The sequence below is a fragment of the Mus musculus genome, chromosome 6, assembly GCF_000001635.26.
Source record: "Mus musculus strain C57BL/6J chromosome 6, GRCm38.p6 C57BL/6J".
NCBI lineage: Eukaryota > Metazoa > Chordata > Mammalia > Rodentia > Muridae > Mus > Mus musculus.
The window spans coordinates 66272403-66293143 of record NC_000072.6 but is presented as its reverse complement, the minus strand read 5'-3'; the positions used below and the strand labels follow the sequence as shown (position 1 = coordinate 66293143).

General features: G+C 38.9%; 1 pseudogene across 1 annotated transcript; it reads right to left on the bottom strand.

The window, feature by feature from the left end:
- Positions 1-8298: 8298 nt before the first annotated feature.
- Gm31520 (predicted gene, 31520) lies at positions 8299-20639 on the bottom strand (annotated as a pseudogene). The gene is made up of 2 exons (NR_136927.1): positions 20591-20639; positions 8299-9773 (listed from the first exon to the last, which is right to left on the bottom strand). The product of NR_136927.1 is annotated as a predicted gene, 31520 (transcript).
- Between the last annotated feature and the right edge of the window lie 102 nt (positions 20640-20741).

Genomic DNA, 20741 nt, shown 5'->3' with positions numbered 1-20741 from the left:
ACTCATTGAGAGTAGACGTTCCTGAAATTATACCCAACACAATAATTTGTCTAATCTACATGATAATACTCTTTAGCCATAAAGAATTTCTGGAAACATTTATTTTGGGAACATTAATCATGCTGGGATTTACATATCATGTGTAGTTTGCCAAAAACCAAGCAAAATTTCTCCTGATCCTCATAGATGCTTCAAAATATCATATAGAATATGCAAAGTTATGTAAGCTTCTTGTGGTTTCTTAAATAAAATGTTGCATACGAAGGTAACATCAGTGATATGATTCTATTTTATATAAATATTGTGTGCACTGGGAACCAATAACTTGAAAGGGAAGGCTAAGCCTGGTGTGATTTCACATACCTTTAATCCCATCACTTAAGAGACTGAGGCAGGGGAGCTCTGTGAGTTTGAGTCCAATCTGATTGACATAGTGAGACTCCCTCTCAAGACAAACAAACAAACAAACAAACAAACAAAACCCAACATTTTCTGTCCTTTTCTGGTCTGCTTCTGATGAGAAAATAAAATTGATGTGAGCAAATTAATAGTAAAAAGGTACATGAATTTATTTAATTTTTTTATATGAGTTTTCACAGGCTGCCAGGTCCCAAAGATCTGTAAGCCTCTTTGTAGAAAGACACAATATTATGGGATGTGAGTGTGATGAGACAAGGGTCCTGGTCTGAAGACAGTGAATTGTGGAGTAGGGATTGCATACAAAGGAAACTTACAGGGGAGGATGGGGAAGACAAGAGCCTTTCCCTTGAGTTTCTCCTGTGCTTCTCAGTCTTTGAGGCATCTTTTGAGAGGACCAGTTTCATCCCCTTCCCTAACAAATTTCTTTTCAGCACTTTGAGGGATGAAGATTGTGTTTCTTCTTACGCTTCACCTTGTTTATTACCTGAGTTGTAAGTTGGAGACTATTATGGGGAAATTATTAAGGCTGCCAAGCTGAAGTAAGAATTCTCTCCTTTTCTGTTTAGTTTTTCCTCATGGAAAAGTCATATTATCAGTGAAATTATTTTGATTATTGCTACAGAAGATAACAAAACTACATATCCTCCTTCTTATATTCCCTCCCCACAATAGGATATACAGTCCGAGGACTTCATAAGAAAGGCACTGCTCATCATCCCCTGCTTGATTACTGGGATCTCAAGTTCCTTGCTCATTGCTGGCCCTGGGCACATAGTTTTGAATGAATGGATTTGTATGGCTTGTCAAATTTTAGGGAATAGTTAGAATTCCTTGGGGTTTCTTGCTCTCTGTGCTTCTGTGGAGAATTATATGATTCCTGACTTACAGTTTAGTGTCTTCACCAAAATAAGCACATGGAGGGCTCTGTGGGAAATAGCTTCCATTGTGGTCTAGCAGTACTTGCACGATCCAGTGTTTTGGGAGGAATGCTGTGGTCACTGCTCTCACCTAGCTGACTCTGTCAAAGTTTCCAATCAGAGTGTATCTTCGTGGTTTCTGGGTCCCAGGGGCCAGCTTTTCTTTTTCATAATAATTCAAGCTTTGGTAAATTTATCCCAGCCCTGTTTTCTTAAGAGGTCAAATATTTCTATGCCCCTGAATTCATATCGCATCTTATGAACATGTTCTATTTCAAATTGTCAAGAAAATCGAGACATCAGTGTGTCCAGATACAACCAGAAAGTCGTCTTTGAGTGACATCAAGAGTGAATTAAGCTGGTAAAGAGGACTGGTGAAGATAGCAGGTTTAGCTAAACATGGCTGTTTACAAATAAACAAGACACTTTACCCAGTGGTGTGCAATTTCCCTTAGCGTAGAAGGATTCGTTTTATTTCATCACAAGTGCATGCGCTTAGTAGATCGGTCAGTGACCGGGTTTTGTCACTGCATGCTCCCAGGAGACTTACTTTGATGTTACTTAGGAACTGTTTTGATAATTTGAAGCCGTGCTGGGTTATAGCTCACCCTTGCTGAAAATGACAATTATTTAACTGCTAGAAAAGTTTTTTTCAAAAATAAAGGATTGCTAAATAGCTATCTAAAAAGTATACTCATGTAGGTTACAATGGTGTATTGTTTTATATAATAACAATGTTACAGCTATGTAGAAAGGTAAATTTAAATTTGGCTTAGTCAAAATCCTACAGATAAAAACAGGAATTATTAGCAACTGAAGAATATCCATTCAGATTGCTCTCTAAACACATCAATAAATCAATATTAGAGTTGACTTGTGCTTTATACAAATCCTCATTGTCTTTTCAATATACTATCACACCCCAAGGTACAAAATGGAAGTATATTAATCAAATACATAATAACTGGGGAAGCCCTGAGGGCCTGAATGACACTCTGCAAGTATAGGAAGACAGTTTTGAATCTCTTATGCTTCTGCACACGTTGAGAGTAGCATCCTGGGCAGCCTCTTGTTCTGCAGTGTTCTTCATGTGGGCATAGCATGAAGAGGCAGACAGTGTGTTTCTTTCTGCATTAGGGGAGGAGTTTGCTGCCTAAAAGATTTGAGAAACAAGACTTGGTAGATGGCAACGTCGGTAAAGTGCTGGCTATGTAAGCAAGAGGACCTGAACTCAGATCTCCAGAAGCCATGTACAAGCTGGGCACAGCGGGGCCTGTCTCTTACCCCAGTGCTGCAGAGGGGTTCAGAGACAGGTGAATCCCAGTGGCTTGCTGATAACTAGTGTAGATGAGATTGTGAGCTCCAAGTTAATGAGAGGTCCTGTTTCAAAATTTACGGCAGATTAATAAAGAAATATACCTAATGTTGACCTGTGTGTTTCCCACTCATCCATGAGGGTAAGTTTACCAGTACATTCACACAGCAACTACACACACACACACACACACACACACACACACACACACAGAGAGAGAGAGAGAGAGAGAGAGAGAGACATAAACACAGCAACCACACATACATATTCACACACAAACACAAGAGACAGAGACAGAGAGACAGAGAGGGAGAAAGACCGAGGCAGAGTAAGAGAGAGAGATGAGAGAAAGAGAAAAGAGAGAGAGACAGAGACAGAGAGAGACAGAGATAGAGAGCGCTACATAGCCCTCTAGAGGAAAATTTGTACAATTATAAAAAATTAGGTTTCTCTAATCTTGGGGTGCCCTATTTTTAACATAAACTCATTGCCTTCCCAGCATATACTTGACCAATGTGTTCTGGGACTCAGAGGGGTAGAGAAACTGACATGAAGACAAAGTTCTTTTTTCCTGCTGTGTTCTAAACAACAGAAACCATTGTCTCTGACCCAGGAGGCTTCTGTCTTTTATCAGCATCCAGAAAACTTAGGCTAGCTTAACTTAACTTATAGGTAGTGTAAGTCTCATAACCCACAGGGTTCTTGACAAAAAATGTCTTCTAAAATAGAAAACTTAGGATAGTTTTAAAAATTATAATGGTAGAGTGCTAAAAGTTATGGTTCATTAAGTCAATAAATATGTGTCTATCAAAAATGTTACAAATTTATATACTAAAATAGAAAGAGCAAAATATATATTCTAAAGTAAAATATGTCCTATAAACTTTACTATGTATTATGTGTTTTATTTGGGGAGAAATGCATGTTACATGTGGTATGTTCACTAAAACTTCTCACTGCTTCCACACCATCTTTTTCACGTTGCTTACTTCTTGAGGATATATTCTTAGTGGCAGGTGGGGCATGGGACGTGAACTATTATGTTACACTTCTAGAGTGCTTAACTAACATCTGTGACCAATAGATAAAACCCTTTCATAATCTATTAACTCAGCAGATTACTCACTTCGACCAACCCAAAAAGATAACACTGTTATCAGATGGAATCTGAATTTCAGGCCAACCCCTGAGGTACAGGCAGAGGACAGGCAGTTAGAGTTGTTGTTTAAAAATGAGATGCACAAACATATAATGGCATAAAAAAAGCTTTTGGAATATCATGGGTTAGAGTTAAGAGAATTGTTGTGTTAAGGAATGGTCTAGGTGCATTTGCTTGGAAGTGTCCTGCCTTTCTTTAATGGCTTATGAAACCTTTAAAATTTTTGAGGGAGTACTTTTTCCATGTTTAATTTCAAAATTTATCCTGAATATTGTTACTTCTGAGTCTTTTTGAATTTGAATCTTGTGTTTTTCTTAGGAAACAGTTGAATGCAAGAGTGGTGGGGTGCATGCAGTAAAGGAACTCCTGATGTGCGTGCTCCATCATTAAGGGGAAGGGTTTTTATTTTGAATAAGAAGGAGTAAATATCCAGAGGTATCAAGATGTGTCCAAAGCAGGATAAAAGAAACAGACTGGACATGGCCAGGGATATGTACAAGAGAGGTGAGAGGGTGGAGAGGATGTGAGATGGTACAGTGGGAGACAACAGTGGGGAGAGCAAGAGATCGAGAATAGCAGGAAGACGGGGTATATATATATATATATATATATATATATATATATATATATATATATATATGTATGTATATGAGAGAGAGAGAGAGAGAGAGAGAGAGAGAGAGAGAGAGAGAGAGAGAGAGAGAGAGAGAGAATAGAACACAGCAGGAGAGCCAGAAGACAGCAAGATGAGATCAAAAGAGAGGAATGAATGAGAACAGCAAGCATAGGAGTGGCTCAGATCTAAGGTGAAAGGGCCAGAGTACTAGCATGGACTTAGATTCATGTATTTATTTTATGTATATGAATGTTCTATCTGCATGTACATCTACACACTAGAAGATGGCATCAGAGCACATTACAGATGGTTGTGAGCCACCATGTGGTTGCTGGGAATGGAACTCAGGACCTCTGGAAGAGCAGATAACCCTCTTAACTGCCGAGCCATCTCTTCAGTCCTTAGCATGGACTTTGAAATCTTTTTCAGGAACTTGTGATACTGAGGGAGCATGGAGGCAAAGCACGGGCTTTGATCTGCTCATAGTGCTACAGGTAGTTATGTGACCCTTGGCGATATGTAGGGGAATTGACTTCTGGTAGACAGGTACTGGTTTCATGAGTTCCTGACATGTGCTGGCTTTGTAACCTGACAGAAATCCTTCTACAGTCCAGCTTGAACTCATTTATCTATGGAGAACCTGAGACCTAACAACAATGAACCCTCGCTCTGTATGATCAGGTCTGTCCCCAGCCTAGGAATGTTTTTGTCTCTTCTGTTGTCAGTTTTCTCTTCCTCAGCACACCATCATGGACATGAAGAAACAAGGGAATGCACAGGTTTATCTTGGAACTTCACTGTAGTGATTGGTAACTCACTAGGGTATCTCTACATACTAAGTTGTTGAAAGCAAAGCTAACTATGTCTCACATAGAGCTTCTGAACAGATGGTATGAGGCTGTGGCAATGCTCCAACTGTGTGAGTAACTTGAAGAAGGCTAAGTGGGGGCTGGATGTACAGAATTTACCTTGAATGCATATTACTGAGAATGCCTTGTGGTTGTTCCCCTGGAGTCTGGACTTTCTTTAGAATTATTCTATGTGGCACTTCAATTTTCTGGTCTTCAAATTTTTCATATTATCTTATTCTCTCTCTCTCTCTCTCTCTCTCTCTCTCTCTCTCTCTCTCTCTCTCTCTCTCTCTCTCTTTTTAAGGGGAGAGTGGTAGTGCCTTTTCTTCATCAAATTTGGGGGAATACCACTTTATCCTAACCATTGATGATGCAGCTTCTCAGAGTAACAATGCAGTGCCTCTAGTGGGTACTGAAGATCTATTGTTACTTTTCTTCTTGCTGAAAAAAATTTTCTTATATCAACTGATTTGCATTTCACTCTGTTGTCTTTTCATAATTAGACTCAATAATTATGGGGTAAGATGTACTGAAATACGTTGTGGAGAAAGGAACAAATTAAGGACAGTCTTGCAAGAGTAAGGATGCTGGTTAATATTGTGAACTTTACAAGATTTAGGATGACCTAAGAGGCAATCCTCTATGCATGCATTTTGAGAGACTGTCTAGATTAGGTTACCATCTGGATATACCTGTGAGAGTCTGTGTACATTGGTTAACTGGGGCAGCAAGACCCATACTGAGTATGGGTAATGCCATTTCACAGGCTGGGATCCCCAGAGAAAACTGGCTGAGCACAACATGCAATGCTCTCTGCTTCCTGATGGTATGCAAATGTGACATGGGACCAACTGTCTCAAGCTCTTGCCCTTATACCTTCCCTATAACTATGGAATATATAGCAAAATATTTTTTTTTCCTTTTTTGAGTTGGTTTAGTCATTGCAAGAACAAGACAGGTAGATAATGCCTTAGTCTTAGTCTCTATGGAACAGCCTCTCTCAGTATTACTCTTGATCTGTTGAAGAATGTCAATACAACACAGCCACAAAAAAGAGAAGTCATACCAAATATAAAGGCAATGACATGCAGCATTGACCATGTTTATAACATAGGGAAGCAGCATGTATAAATTAGCCATAGTTCAAAATTACCTTGGCCCTCTGGATCTCGGTGTTTTGTGCATTTCATTCAGGAGCTCATTGTGCACAGTCACCTGCCCACAATGATGCATTTCATATTTGAACTGTACTGACCCAGACAATAAAGGCAGATAGCTGAAAGTATACCTTTAAATTTTTCCTTACATTTTTGTCAGTATTTTAAAGAGGAAGTATGAGGGCCAAACTGGCTGTATTGCAGCCCATAATTACAAATATAAGTAAACAACTAATTTAGAATAGCCTCAGCATTTGCCACCCCTGGGCCTGCTGATGTGTTTATCATTGCAGCTTTGGTTCATTTAGGTGAAAATAAGACAGCTAATTGTATGTGGCTGTTTAATCATAAACGACATTTGAAGAAGACCCAAATAGCCAAGACAAGGGGAAAGCAATGTATAACAATGTTAGAACTTTTTCTGGTAAGCAACATTGAAGAGAATGTATGCATTTTCATAGTTCTGTTCAGCAGCTGTATTTACAGTGGTATTGTTCTACCATATTGCCCAGGGTTTGTGCTGGTGACCCAGATAGAGAAAAGTGAACTACACCCTACAGTCTTGTGCTCTTTGGACCCTTAAATTACCAATACTGCCAAATTAGCCTTTTGGTGGGAGGAAATTAACTTATGTCCTCTGCCACTAAAGGTCTCTCTTTGAGTTTCAATTTTGTTTCAATTAACTAGGCTCAGAATTTCATGCTAAAGATAATTATGAGTGCAATTGTTAGCTACATCCCTGGATATGTCATCCACTGAGAAATTTGCAGGGCACTTACCAGCACTGGAAAGTTTTCAGAAGGTAGACTAACTGAGATTTGAGAAGTATTTAAGCTATAGACATCTGATATTAGCTTTTTTGCCAAACATATTTCAATAAAAATAATTCCTTTCTGTTATCTTTGCAAAATGCTATCAGATCTGGATGTAAGAACTGTATGAATGATAACTCCAGGTGAAGCCCAGTGTTGTATTAGTATAAGCCAGAGTGAGACAGGCAAAACTGCTCAGTATCTAGAATAATTCTAAGGGTGTTATGATGAATGCTTAGGTATGGGGGTACAGGTGGGGAGTGGGATAATTTAGTGCGACCAGGCAGGTTGCTAATCACACTCTGCAGGGAACGCATTCTTTTTATCTTGAGGAAGGATTCTTTGGGTTTAATCAGGGTAGGGCAAACAGTTGCATTTCTCTCCCCTTTGGACTAAGAGTGTATCTCCTACTAGACCCATCACATTGCTGTGCAGGCAGATGTAATGATGGTTTTTCTTGTTTCAAAGCTTGCTTAAGGTGGTGGAATTGAGTTTAGAAATTAGTTACAATTTATTAGATTTACCAGTTAAGATGACAATGGTTTGTGCAGTTGTAATAACGTGAAGGTGATGAGAGCTGGTGGTTGAACACATAGCTTGAAACTGAAGCAACTAAAGTGAACTGATACATAGATTTAAGGTTGAACATGGACATGGGTTGAGGATAATTACCCCGTGAGAATGAGGGCAAATGTTGACACTATTGAGCAAACAGTAAACTGGGGGACAAAACATAGCTGATTGCTTTACTTGCTTGAATGTAAAACATCTTTTTGATTCTTTCTGTCATCCTTAGTGTATTAAAGAATGTTTGCTCTGCCCTCCCCAGCCCTGTGTGCAAAGTGTGTTGTGTCTTAATAAATTGTGATGTATCTTCAATCTGAGAGAAAGCCCAATGCAACAACAAAAGCCTACATTGTTTGGGAGTCTCTTGAACTTTTCTGAACAACTGGAAGGCAGGTTTTCTGTTTTTGGCATTGGATTTATTTTTTGTTTGTTTGTCTGATAATTTACGTCTTGGGATCAGGGAGAAAAAACTTTAAAAAAAATACCAGTTATTTACTCATTTATTAAAACCTGATAATGGCTCTAAGAGTAAGGTGCCAGAGCATAATATAGGAAGAAAATACAATCTTATTACATCAGCCATTAAGCAAATCATATCCACTGCCACTCATGTATCAGCCTGCTTGGACTGATAGTCCTGTTTGAATGAAGTCCTGCAACTCCCCAGCACTGCTGTGGAGCCGGCCGCTCCCGGAACAGGAACATCTTCATCTTTAGGGTTTCCTGGTTAGTCTCAGTAGCGTTAAGCACAATGGTACTTTTTTTCCTTATTGAGTATGCATGGATCAAGGCAAAAGGACACAGACCAGCTTCGTCAGTAGCTTATTTTCTATAGTATTTAAAGATGCTGTCAGAGCTGTACAGGCTCTAGGTCAGTCGATGAAAAGACACAAGTTGTCTCTGGACCAATGTCGGACAATTAACCAAGAGATTACAATGCTCCCAGTAACTTCCCACTGTTTACTGTAAGGACCATTCCTCAGCATGATACTCAAGCAATGCTGACATTCAAATGACACCACTTATTTGCTATGTATCTTGACTGTGTAGATTATTTTCTTATTTAAAATAGTTAATAATTGGGAAATATTCTTTGTAAACTCTCCATTGCATACCTTTTTGCTTTTACAGTCATTTTCTGCAAGGTTGTTACATTCTTTTTCTGTCATGTTCTTCACATAACTATGTGGTCCTTTCCCTTCAAAAGAGCCTTCAGTTTTATCCCACAATGTGAAATATTGTCCATATTTATAGTCAAAGAACATGTGGTGGTTTGTGTGATGAGCTGACCCATTAATAAATAGCCTTAAGATTGGGGAAACCCAAAAATCATCATCATGAATAGAAATTGTCCAGACATTAACAAAGGCATTTAAACCTAAGTAGACTACTTTGTGCAGTGGAAAGACAAAGGGGTATATATGGTAAGGCAGACTCTAAAGGATTCAGTCCACAGAGTAAAAAGTATGACTTGCAAACGGCGTGGATATCTTCTAAATATGATGAGGTTTATGTATGTGCTTGTAGACCAGTCTGTGGTGCAGGCCCCTATGAATCCAGTAGATCAACATGTCTGTAAAAAAGAGGAAGGATATCACGCTAAAGATGAGATGAATCCAGCCTTTAAAAACTGTGGGTGTTTCATCACAGAATGATCATAGACAAAATAACAGTTGAGGGTTGCACAGAAGTAGAGAATGTAACCACCCAGGTTTGTGACAATCAGGAGATTAATAGTTTGTCGGATGATGTTGTCCTTGGGCCATGTGGCTGGATACACATATGGAGTGAGAAGTAGTGATTGGCAGCACTAAGAACCAGGTCCAGCCCAGCCCCTGGTATGTGACCCAATAAACAATGGTTGTGTCAGTCACTTGGAGGCAGGATAAGGGTGAGGACTGAACCTGCAGTCCCAGCTGTTCCGTAAGCCACTGCTTTACAGCTTGCTGAGTACAGGAGCTGGAGAGCGAGAAAAACATTCTTTATGCATGTGGCATAACTTTATTTAAACTATATATGTATACACACATACAATATGTATTTTTAAGTTCATTTATACAATAAAGTTTCTTTATGGCCTTTTCAAGTATCTGTAATGCTATTTCCCTCTCTTTTCTCCTTCTTCCTCTGTATTATCTGCATTTTGCTCCCACTCGCCTCTGCAGTTAAACTCTCTCTCACCTCATTTTTCTATTTCCTCATCCATAGATCTGTAAGTTACTGGAGAGCCTCTCCTCTGGGGACTAGCCCTCATAGCATCTAAAGGTGCTAGGTAAGCTGACAAGGGGGAACAAAAGCAAAAACGTTTCCTATTCAGTTATCAAGCCTGCAAACCACAAGGACTGGCCAGGCAAGAGAGCCACAATGGTACAACAGTGTTGCTTCTAACTTGGAGGTAATGAGCACGTGTGTCTAGCTGGACTTAAGGTCCATCAACAGCAGGGAATTTATGCCTGGCACTCTAAACCTAGCCAATTACCCATGGCTGAAGAGATCGTAAACTCTAGCAAGCTCATGTATTTTAGCCCATGGGACCTTTCCAAATAGTCTAGAGAGTGGGTTGCATTATAAAGAAAATGCTACTAGCGCAGTGTGGACAATATTGATGTTCAACAGAAACCCATCTGCAGAGGTGAGAATCACTGACACTTATGGAATGCCCACAGGTGTTTTCACACATGCAGCGTAGTTTTATCCTCATCAACTCTAGGCAATACACACTGTTGTCCTCATTTCTCAGGAAATGCATTTCCGTGAGGGCAAGCAATTTTCTCAGGGTCATAGCCCTCCTCTTGCACACCACATGGCCGCCAGCAACAAATGATTTAGATGATGGTTTACTTTATGGAAAGCATAGTTCTTGTATCCCATATAGATGAAGAAAGGAGTTTTATTTGTAAAACGTCAAGTTTACACATATACACATATGTGTGTATAAATCTGATCTCAGGGATAGAATGGAAGAATGTGAGAAAAATTTAAGGGGGGAAATCTTACCTTTGGACTACATAATTCTACAGGCAGTCAGAACTATCACTGAGCTGGGCAAGGTCGCTTATATCTGTAATCTGACTATCAGGGGGTTGAAGCAGGATGACTACATGAGTTCAAGGTCAATCTGGCTACAGATTGAGACCCTGTTTTTGTTTTTGTTTTTTTTTTTTTTAAATCAAGACAAAATAATGACAGAAATTTAAAAAACAGACCCCTTTGGAATTTGGAGACAAACATAATATAATGCATAAACAAATAACGTACATAAATCTGTAGCTAATTCAATAGCAAAATGAAGAGAAGACATAGTCTCTAATTAAAAAAGAAATGTGTTAGTTATGTACAAAATTAAGTTATTAAATTGCTAAAATTTATCTTAATGATCTGGAAGATTTTTTGTTTTGTTTTCATTTTTTGTTTTGTTTGCATATCAAAATGGGAAATTCTTTGGCAAACAACATGTTCTAGTAAGTTATTCAAAAGCAGGAGTTACAGGGAAACAGTACTTTCCAGTTTTGTTAATACAAGGCACTTTGCTGTCATCTTTGTTTAGGATAGGATTTGCAGTATCAACAGCCTGGAAAATGTGCTGCATTTCATGATACAGTAATTTTAACTAATAAATCGATTAACATTCGCTTAATATGTATGAAGAACAGAGATATAGAGCTCCAACAGATGCTTTCATTAACCTTCCTGACGGCCATATTGTGATAGCACTAAGTAACCAATAGAACAGACAAAGCATCAGCTTCAGGACAAGGCAATTCAGGTTCCTAAGACAACATAATACTTGCAAATTCATATATATATATATATATATATATATATATATATATATAAACACGCAAAGGAAAAAATTAAACAGTGAGGTTGAGCAGCATTTACTAAGTCTATCTATGCTCTCAAGGTAACCAGAAACCTTCAGTGACCTATACTGCTGGTGCACATGACCATTTTTTATAATACAATGTGGAGGTCAGTGAGGTCCTAGTTCCTATTATAAGCAGACAATGGGCATGATAGTGTTCTGTTCTGTTTCTGTTTATTTTTCTTGTTCCTGACCCTTAAGAATCTGATCACCTCAGACCCAAAAGAAGGAGAAAGTCTGAGCAGGCAGCCAATGCTATGGTTGAAGTGGGTCTCTCAGAAGTCACAAGTTGAATTCTTAGCCCCATATCTCAACACATGACTATATTGGAAGCTGGGGCTCTTAAAGGAGTAATTAACTCCAAATGAGGCCATTGGTGTGAGTCTTCCCAATCCGACTGGGTTCTATCCACCAGGAAGAAATGTGCATATATCAAGACACCCGAGGTGTGCACACAGTTACAAAGGAAAGAGCTGTGAGAACACACCAGAGACAGATGGCTGCCTTTACTCACAAGGAAGAAGCCGCAGCAGGAACCAATCTGCCTGGCTTAGCCATCTCAGACCTGAGTCTCCAGCATAGGAGAAAGCAGATTGCTGCCAGGTAATCCGCAGGGCAGTTTGGCATGGGAGCGCTACAGTGTGCTGGATCTGTTGTTGGATCATTGCCCCGCCCTCCCATGCTCACGTGACCTGCATGGAGCAGCGTTGAAGGATGCTTTGCATTCTCTTTTTGCTATTTTCCTATATTATAAACAAAAGATTTACTAATTCAAAGATTGCTTTTATATTCTAAAACAAAAATGGTGTTTCTTTAATAACAAAGAAAGAGATCCCAAGTTTAAAATGTTCACTGCAACTTAAGTTTCCTTATTGCAAAAATACCTTTTGGGGACTGGCAAAATGGCTTCACAGGTAAAGACATTTGCTGCCCAGCCTGTTGGCCTGGGTTTTCTCCTCAGGACTCACACAGGAAGAAGAGGGCTACACTTGCAAGTTGTCCCCTGAGCTCCACATATATGCTGTGACATGCACCCCTCCTCCAGTAAAAATTATTTTAAAAATCCTAACAAAACAAAAGGAAATTAACTAAATCAGCAGTTAAGTATTAGCACATGGTATATGTGTGTGTGTGTGTGTGTGTGTATGTATGTACATACCTATCTACCTACATAATACATCAGAAAGAAAAACATTCATATACTTAACTGATATCTACAAATGTGATATTTGTCAAATATGACAGAAATTATAATTCATACACAACTTTATTTCACAACTCTGTTTTTCGGCTTTTCCTCATTCCAAATAGTCTAGTAATGTTAACTTGTATCCTTTAAAAACAGGGCCATGATTAGCTTTTATGGTTTAGCTTCATTGCCATATAAATTGGTTGGTCAATATTGGGAGACTTACAGAGACACTGGGAAAGGGATTTCAGCGTAAGACTAATCACAAAGGGATTATGCTATGCAGCAGCATAGACCATTAGGGGAGCAATGATGGGGTGACATTTCCTGGTTTATTGCAAAGAAAAACAACTGAAAACTGAAAATTACTTAATAAATCAATTTGCCCTTCATCCATTAACATCCTAGTCTGCTATGCTTGTGTGGTAGAGAATCATGCTTTTATAGCACAAAATGTTTGGAACTAGATAAATATTGAGAAGACTTTTAAAGACAGCCTTTCATCCTACATGAACTTGAAATATTATATTGCACATCGGAGATGCAAATTGTTGGTCCATAGAAAACTAGACTTGCGTTGCACTCATTCATTTTTGTGTAAAAACAACAGACTATCTCAGCAATACTAATAGCACAATATTAGTGGTGATAATAGCTGTTGGACTTATTAGGTATTTGTTGATATTCTATACTTGGAAGAAAATTCCAGTAGTGATTCAGTAGCATATAAATTAAAAAAAAAAAAAACAACCTGAAAGTCCAAGTGTTCATTCATATACTCTGTTTTGAATCTGAGGTCTGGCATGTGGTAGAGGCAGAATGTGACATTGTTTGTGTGACTTATTTTTTCTTCTGTATAATCTCAGAATCATTGATCTTATGGTAATTAGATGCCTGTGACATGAGTTTTATTTCTGATCCTTGGAAATACTGAAACTCACCTCAAATATTGGCATTTATTGCATCCTCTAACCCTTAAGTTTTTAACTGAAGTTACTTATCCCCTTTGCTGCTTTGATCTTAATTTAGTACAAGTTCTTGACTACTACAGAGATAGATAGATAGATAGATAGATAGATAGATAGATAGATAGATAGATAGATAGACAGATATAGTGTGTGTGTGTGTGTGTGTGTGTGTGTGTGTGCCTATGAGAGTTTATAAACACAATGGATGTGAAGGAACCTGTGGAGGCCACAGGGCATTGGATACCCTGGAACTGCCTTTACAGGCAGTTGTATATCATGCAATACAAATGCTGGGAACTGAACTTGAGTCCTCTGCAAGAGCAGTAAATTCTCTTGGCCATTGGGCCCTCACTTCATGCCCCTTAACTAATCACTGAACTTATTCTATTCTTTACATTAAACAGTTTCCTTTTCTCTAGGACTTGCAGTTTCCTATGTTTTATTTGAATATGATTATCTTTCCCTTGACCCATCACTGAGAGTATGAGTTCTCATCCCTATCTCTAAATCTTTGGTACATGTGTTCAATAGTTATGAAAAAAACAAGTGATTTTCACATAATGCACATAATGCTTTTAAAAGACACCATTGTCCTTGCTTTTATTTACATTTTTAACTGTGCTGAAATTTGCAAAGGTAAAATAGCTTCCCACTGACTATAGAGTTAATATGTGGCAGAGATAGGACTCAGAAACCACGAAGTCTTCCTGAAAACCATGCTTTAAGCAGAGATGCATGCTTCCCTGGGGAAGTGTCATGCCAGTTCCAGGAGCCTGTGCAGTCAGTGTCTGCTTCAGGGTTGTCTTTAGTATATTAAAAATGACCTTGAGGGAAAAGGGTGAAGATTCACTAGCGCAAGAACCCAAAGGGAAGGAGAAAGCCATCATTACCCTTTAGGTTTAAAGTGTCAGATGAATGAAGACAGACAGCAGAAAAATTCAAAAGGATTCAAACCACTGCTTTTCAGCTTTAGGGAAGTTCAGACGCCCTGCATTTCAGAAGTTAACTTGAGACCAGATTTTCCACTCTAAGGCTCACAGGGCAGGATACCTTCCATTTTGCCATGATGAGGGGGAGTGGTTTCAAAAGCTTTATTTAAACTGGAATGACATGAAAAGAATGTTAGCAAAGCCCTACATAGTTTGATAATCAATTCATCCTTATCATTTTGCTGTGTGGAAAACTTACTCATGTTCTAGAGGAATTACAGAGGAAGAAAGGACAAATGTTTCTCCCATATAATCTTTGTCCAGTTAGAAAGCTAGTGGTGCCTAAATTCCGAAAAGTTCACACTACAATATTATTTGTAGATTAGATCATTCCTTCTGGGAGGAATGGCATACAAGGTTAAACATAGTAGTGTTCACTTTCTGAAGTCCTGGGCATTCCCTGCTCAAAAGTGGGAGTATAACCATTCATACCTCCATGTGTTGGCTATGATTTCCATTTCTTTCTTCTCAGGCCACACAAGGACTATTTTACTAATGTATAGATCAACTCAAATTTATATTTTAAATTTGAACATATATCTGGGGCCTACCACAGTTGCATAATAAATGTGAAAAATACTGTTAAAGGTCCATGTTTATTTTGGTTTTCCAGGGCAGGCATTCAAATTTGAAAAGGCTATTTAAAATGTATTTATCTAAGAACCACTGTATTAGTTGTTCTTTATGTTGTACTAAATAAATCCTGAAGGAAAGGAAAAAGGACTTATGGTGGCTTACAGTAGAGTTCAGCCCTTATTAGCAAGGAGAGTGTGACATAGTACAATTCATGGCATCATGGCCAAAAAGACAGAAAGAAAGTGGGTGCACGTGCTGAGCTGATTTTTTTCTCCTTCTCCTTAATTCTCTGTACACTATCAATGAGACTACAGAGTTTACCTTCTACATTCAGGGTATGTCTTCCCCAATCAGTAACTCAGTATCTCTGAAAGTATCCTTATAGACACACCCAGAGGTATTTCTCAATGTCCTAGGTGATTCTAAATCCATTTAAGCTGATAATAAAGATTAATGGCCACAATCATGATGTAACATACCATCTTTCCCCCTTTAGTTCAAACGTGAAACGTTCCTATAGGCTCACATGTTTGAATACTTGGTCTCCAGATGGTGACAGTCATTTGGAAGACTGTGAAATCTTTAGGAGGCAGAGCCTTGCTGGAGCAAGTGCATTATTGGGGGTTGGCCTTGAAGCTTTAAAATCTTCCTTTCCTCTTCATCACCTGCTTCCCAAGTATTGATGCAATGTGACCAACCAGTTCCTTTTTTTTTTTTCTGTCACTATGCCTTTGTTGCCTGTTGACATGATGGACTATATCCTCCGGTACTGTAAGCCAAAAAAGATCTTCTCTTCCCCAAATTGCTTTTGTCAGAATATTTTATTTTTAACAACAGGAAAAATAATTTGACAAAAATTGGTATAAAAAAGGTCTGATGCTGTGATAAGCCTGACCATATGGTCCTTAGACCTTAGAATTTGGTATGAGGGAGGAATGTAGAAGAGTTTAGCATTTTGAATTAGAGAAACTCATAAAGGTTGTGAGCATGGTTTAATGGGCCATTCTGGTGGAGGTTTGGAAGATCAGAAGTTAGAGAGAAATATGAGCTCTCAAGACCAGGCTCATAAGGTTTCAGAGGGAAACAAGGACTCTGCTAGGAACTGGGCTAGGGGTCATTCAGACTATTTTCTGGCAAAGAATATGTCTACATTCTGTTTGTGTCCTTGATCATGACTGAGGCTGAATTTAAAAGCAATAGACTATTTGGCAGAGAAAGCTCTAAGGCAGTTGACACTGTGGCCATGTTAAGGTTATTACTAACCGCCCTCTCTCAGATCTACACTGAAACAGCAACAGATAGAGAAAAAGTAATTTAAAAAAATATGAAGTTTGCTTAAAAAAATGTGTAAGCAAGATTAGAGTTGGGAACAGAGAGAATGTAGACTACAAAGTGTCTGTAACTATTGAAGAGATTAAAGTCATTAAAAAGAAGCCTTCCTTTATCCTAGGGCAGTAAGAAAGAAAAATGTCCTGAGTATGAGAACCCACTCATTCAAGGCCACAACTTGTGAAGATGAAAATTCAGGTGAAACAGGAAATCATAACTAGGAATACAGCTGACAGGCTCCCTGAATCTCAAAAGCAACAGCCCAGGAGAGTGTTTCTCTAGTGTCAGAACACAGAAACTCATGCAACTGTAGTCCAGGAATGCTAGACTCCATACTAAACTAGCAACAGATCCCGTCAATATTGCTCATGTGGTATACATATTGAAGTCAGGGAAATTATTAGATAGGGTGGTATGTGCGCTGAAATGCAGCTAAGGCTAAGCAATATGTGGCAGAGTCAAAATCCACAGAAAAAGGCCCTCAGAGGCCACTGTGTAAATTGTGAAGGCAAGGCACAAGGTATAATGGAAACCCCAGGATACTGGAGATGCCACAACCATGGATGTCTGCCAAGATAGCTGAAATTAGAAAATGGGGGCAGACCAAGAGAGAATCTATGTATATTGCAAACAGAACAGTTGGAGCGGTGGTCCTTCCATAGCCTTTCGGAGCCCATATGACTACATTGGGAGATCCAGATACTGAATATGAAGCTCCAGAAGTTAGTTGGCATTTGTTCTGCTAGACCGTGACCCTTCTTTGCTCAGTCTTTCTTTGCCATGTCACCATTACTTTTGTTTGGAATGGGAATATGTGCTCTGGGTCACAGTATGGCAAAAATATGTAATTTGTATTTTTCTTTTACAGGGGTTTAACTAGGCTATTGCATTAGTCTAAGAAGAGACTTTGGACTTTAGACATTTGAACAGTGCTAGGCCTATTAAAGGCTATGGGGCCTTTTGAAGTTGACTAGATGCGTTTTGCATTAAGAGATTTCCACGAGCATATGGGAGCCAGTCACAACATATTGTGCTCTAAAAATAAAATGTTTGCATAAGGTCATGTTTCTGAATACTTGGTTCTTAGAGGGTGGTGCCATTTGGCAAGGTTGTTGTAATGGGTAGCTTGACACACCTGAGAAGAGATGCTTAGTGAGGGATCACATACATGGTGTTGGCCTGTGGGCCGGTCTGTGGCGGACTGATTTCATTAAATTAATTTCTGTGGAAGACCCAGCCTGCTGTAGTGGTACTATTTCTTTACTGTATAAAGTATAGAAATTGAGCTAAGCACCGGCAAGCTGTAGAGAGAGTAAGCATGCTTTCCTTTCCCTGTGCTTTGGGCTGTGGAACTGATGCAACTAGCCATTTGAGTTCCACGTGACTGACTTTTGTGAGGGGGCTTTATCTCAGCAACAGAAATGAAACTAGAACCATTGCGTAGCATGAGAAGGCACAGACCTGCTTGAGGAAGTGGGTTGGTGGCAGTAACCCTCAATTTTAGCCATACATTCTGCTCACCATTTGCTTCCCGAATGTGTGTGCAGTATGACCAATTAACTTCCTGTTGCTGGATCCAGACCTTCCCTGCCTGTTGCCATGTCTTTGCCCTGATGCCCTAGGTTGCATCCTTCAGGGTATCCTATAACAGCAATGAGAAAGTAAAATACTCCTTGATAATTATAATATCAAAGACCATTTTGTAAAGTTAGTATAAAAATAGTCAGAATAAAGCATAGAGAAAAATAATTTTTAAATCATAAATTAAATGATTTCTTGGTAATGTATCTATTGAGTCCATATATTCAAGGCTACTCTTAATATCCTGATAATTTCCCCCAGCTGTAATAAATAAATCCATATAATATGCATAATTAGTGTTGACTTGTTGTACCATAGGCACAGTTTTAAGGGCTTTTATGAATTCAATGAAAATAATGACGTTATTAATCCAATTATAGTGATGCTTGATCTGAGGGAGACAGGTGCAGAGATATAGCCACAGTTACATAGTAAACTAAAGATCATCATAAACTGCCTTCTCTGATTCCCAAGATCAAGCTCCAAGCCATTGTCAATTTTGCTTATTTTGCACTAGAATCACTTAAAAATGCTTTTTCTCAACATGTTACAGGAATGAAAATTGCTTTGCCACCAAATGGTTCCACATAATAAATGTCTCTATTGTGCTAACTTATTCCTGAATGTAGACCATGAATTCAAGAAGGCTTTCCTGGCATCATTAGTGAAGTTAGAATATTTAAAGAAGAATGTTGAACAAAGTAAGGCTGATAGCAAAGGCCTGTATCTCAACTTCAGGAAGATTGGACCAGGAGGATTCCAAGTTCAAGGCCTGCTTGTGTAGAGTGAGTTCATCGTCAGTTTAGCAAGTTAGTAAGACTCTGAAGACAAAAGCAATGAAGGAGGGATAGAGCCACATAGCTCCTTGTAGACTTGTCCATGCACATTTATTATTCAAAGTAATAATAATAAAGAAGGATAAAATAAGCAGCAGAGGAGAGTACTGGGTAGGAGGAGACAATAATTAACCTGCAACACCACGGAATACTTTGGTTTTTAATCTTGTTTTCAGTGTAATGGTTTGAGATCTGTTGGCTTGTATGCTATTTCACGTTTAGAAGACACTGATGATGTTTTGATGGTTTTTTTTTTCCTTCCTGAGGGACTGGGGACTGTATCTCTTCTTTGGATAATTTTCTGCATTCCTTGGCACAATCGTTAGTTTGCATGTAACTTATTCCTGCATTTTATTTTTTTTTAACTTTAATTCCAGAACATTCCCATTCCTGTCTTGCTATGCTGATGCATCTGTGAAACATTAGGAAAAGCTATCTTGGAGTTTGTAGCAATTGCATGTACAGGAAGGGCAGAAGCCTCTCAGTAAGAACACAATTTATTTTCCTGCTGCCCAATAGCTCAACACTGACTGCTTCTTCCCCTGCTATTAGGGCTACATGCTTGTCATTCACTCTTCATTAACTTTAGATCTGAATGTAGGAAACACAGTCTTCCTGTAAACTGATTTGAGTATGGGGGAAGACTCCCTCCTATTAATATGGCCCAAACCATGACTTATAGCACTATTCCTTCATTTATGACATCAGGTCTTCTTTTTTTTTTTTCTTGGAAAATTTCTAGATAAAATTTCAAACAAAACGAAGTGTGGAACAATGTTCCATTTCTTTCCTAAGTCAGCCATTCTCCTCTTCACCGTGGCATCATGAATGAAGACAGACTCTGGATTCAGGAGACTCCAGTTTTGCAGTTGACAATTTATAGGAACTTTCACAGCACACACAGTCCTTGATTCTGCTTATGCACAAAAATTTTAAAATTCAAGGCTGAGGGAGAGGAAGGAATATTTCCTTTTAGGCTCTAGCTGTGGTCCTACTGCATGCCAAGAGCTGAACATTTGTCTATCTGCCCCACTCTTGACATGTGCACAGATGTCAATCTACCCTCACATGGGTCCCTGATCCTCTGCATGCCAGTCTCATTCCTTGGGGCATGAGAAACATAGTGAGCCTGACTGTTTTGCAGAGCTACATTTTGAAGGTAGCAACAGACATTCCCTGGGCACAATTTTGGCAGTCTATGACCTTGGAAGTTTTCTCAAGTTCTGTGGGTAAAAGGAAAGGGCATTCAGCACTTTTCTCATTTTACATTCTCAAACACATAAAGAATTCCTATATGTTTGGAACTTAAAGGGAAATGGGACCCCAGACCATTCAAGAGTCCTTCAGCCTTTAAATCTCTCACTTCTTTGACATCTCTTCCTTCTTCAACTTATCTAATGTTCCTGCAGAGGGAAAATAACATTAGACTGGGCAGAATCTTACCTGAAGCTAGGAAAGCAAGCTCCACTCCCCTGTAGCCTCAACAAGCCTCAGCTGATAGGGAAAGGCTACTGGAGTTAGAATAGAGCATGTGACTGCAAACAGCCTGACCACACAGAAGAGGAAGAGGGCATGTTGGTACAATAACAAAAGA